Raw genomic sequence first — 2,407 nt, 5'->3', positions numbered from 1 at the left:
AAACTACCGAGAACAGTGATTCTCCCTCAATTATGTTTTTTTTTTTTTTAGCATTTTACCTTTGACTTCTTGCACCCCACCTTCTCCGATGTCCAAAGCCCGATGTCCGATCATTTGAGTGTGAAGGGATTCAAGTATCCAACCTGTTTGAATGAGTTTCTAGTCCATGCCGAAGTCGTTTTGTAGAAGATTTGCACTGGATTCAAGCTCAAGCTCAACTTGGCATCCCACATTGGAGTTGCTGAATTCCAATAACCGGAGCTTGGGCATTCAAGGCGGTGATTGAGTTATTTGGTTGGTGGAAATTGGTGTCCTGATCTTACAATTTATACGCTGGGTTCGATCTTCCAATAAAAAATAAAAGGAGGTGGGGGAAGGTGAAACGAATAGCTTGCCTGAGCAAGTTGCAAAAGCTCCTGGTCTTCTATTCATCAAAAAAGATCAGAACACCAATCTAGACTCGCACACCCTCTCTCTCTCTCTCTCTCTCTCTCTCTCTCTCTCTCTCTCTCTCTCTCTCTCTCTCTCTCTCTCTCTCTCTCTCTTCTGCATCTTTCCAGGATCGTTAAACCAAGCAAGATCGATCCACATCTCTCTCTGGGTGTTTTGTACATGTCTAGGTTTGCAGGAAAATTAGGAAAATCAAGTTTCTATAGATCCATCATCTCTTTAAATTAGGGCTTCTGTGAGTTGAGGAGTGCGAAAGCGGGTTCATCTACTGATGCCCTTCCACCTCTACCCAGAGAAGAGACACCTCTCCTAGGAAAGGCAACTCACCTATCTTCTCAAATCAAGACCTTTTGCCAATGTCTTCATTGCCATTGTTAGTGCCGGCATCCTTGGCCTCCCGTATACCTTCAAGAAGACTGGCTGGGTAGTTTTGTAAACCCAACAGGAAGGTGATCGGCCAAGACAGGGTAAAATGGTTAAAAAACCAATCATAATTGAGGGAGAATCACTGTTCTGGGTAGTTTGTAAACCCAAACTTGATTTTGGAAATTGTTGTCAACTGAAACACAAGTTGGATAATTTGGTAAAGTGAAACCCAAAAGTATCCAATCTGTTTGAATGAGTTTCTAGTCCATGCCAAAATCGTTTTGTAGAAGATTTGCACTGGATTCAAGCTCAAGCTCAATTTGGAATCCCACATTGGAGTTGCTGAATTCCAATAACCGGAGCTTGGGCATTCAGGGCGGTGATTGAGTTGTTTGGTTAGTGGAAATTGCCGTCCCGATCTTACAATTTATACGCTGGGTTCGATCTTCCAATAAAAAATAGAAGGAGGTGGGGGGAGGGTGAAACGAATAGCTTGCCTGAGCAAGTTGCAAAAGCTCCTGGTCTTCTGTTCATTGAAAAAGATCGGGACACCAATCTAGACTCGCACACCCACGTCTCTCTCTCTCTCTTCTACATCTTTCCTGGATCATTGGAGGAGAGGATAAACCAAGCAAGATTGATCCACATCTCTCTCTGGATGCTTGTACGTGTTTAGGTTTGCAGGAAAATTAGGAAAATCAAGTTGCTATAGATCCATCATCTCTTTAAATTAGGCCTTCTGTGAGTTGAGGAGTGCGAAAGCGGGTTCCTCTATTGATGCCCTTCCACCTCTGCCCAGAGAAGAGACACCTCTCCTAGGAAAGGCAACTCACCTATCTTCTCAAATCAGGACCTTTGCCAATGTCTTCATCGCCATTGTTGATGCTGGCATCCTTGGCCTCCCATATACCTTCAAGAAGACTGGTTGGGTAGTTTTGTAAACCCAACAGGAAGGTGATCGGCCAAGACAGGGTAAAATGGTTAAAAAACAAGCATAATTGAGGGAGAATCACTGTTCTGGGTAGTTTTGTAAACCCAAACTTGATTTTGGAAATTATTGTTAATTGAAACACAAGTTGGATAATTTGGTAAAGTGAAACCCAAAAGTGGGTAATCAGGTAATTTTCCCAAAAAAGAAAGGGTAAATTACAACCAAGGTATCCAAAGCATAAGAAAACTATATTTGGGATGCCTCATATTTGAAATATTATATTGAACGTTTCTTGCTAGCCAATTCTACTTAAGACTCCATATTTTCAATGTTGCACATTCCTTTACTCTCAATCCTACTCCCACCTCCACCCCCATCTCATCCCTTGGCTCACTCACCTCTGTTAGCTTCTCTGTCTTCGTAAGGCCCAGACAAATCAAGCTTCCCCCCTACCCCCATCTCATCCCTTTGGCTCAGTCACCTATGTTGGCGTCTGTCTTCGTAAGGCCCAGATAAATATTCGAGCTTGCCCCTACCTCCCCACACCAGTGATCACCTCTGCCAGCCTTCGGCAGTCCATCCTTGCCACTCATTGCCTCCACCCCACGGCTCTTCATCCCTACCAACCTGCACCCCCCCCCCCCCCCCCCCCCCCCCCCC

The sequence above is a fragment of the Macadamia integrifolia genome, chromosome 3 (genome assembly GCF_013358625.1).
Source record: "Macadamia integrifolia cultivar HAES 741 chromosome 3, SCU_Mint_v3, whole genome shotgun sequence".
NCBI lineage: Eukaryota > Viridiplantae > Streptophyta > Magnoliopsida > Proteales > Proteaceae > Macadamia > Macadamia integrifolia.
Note: the sequence above shows the minus strand (reverse complement) of the source record.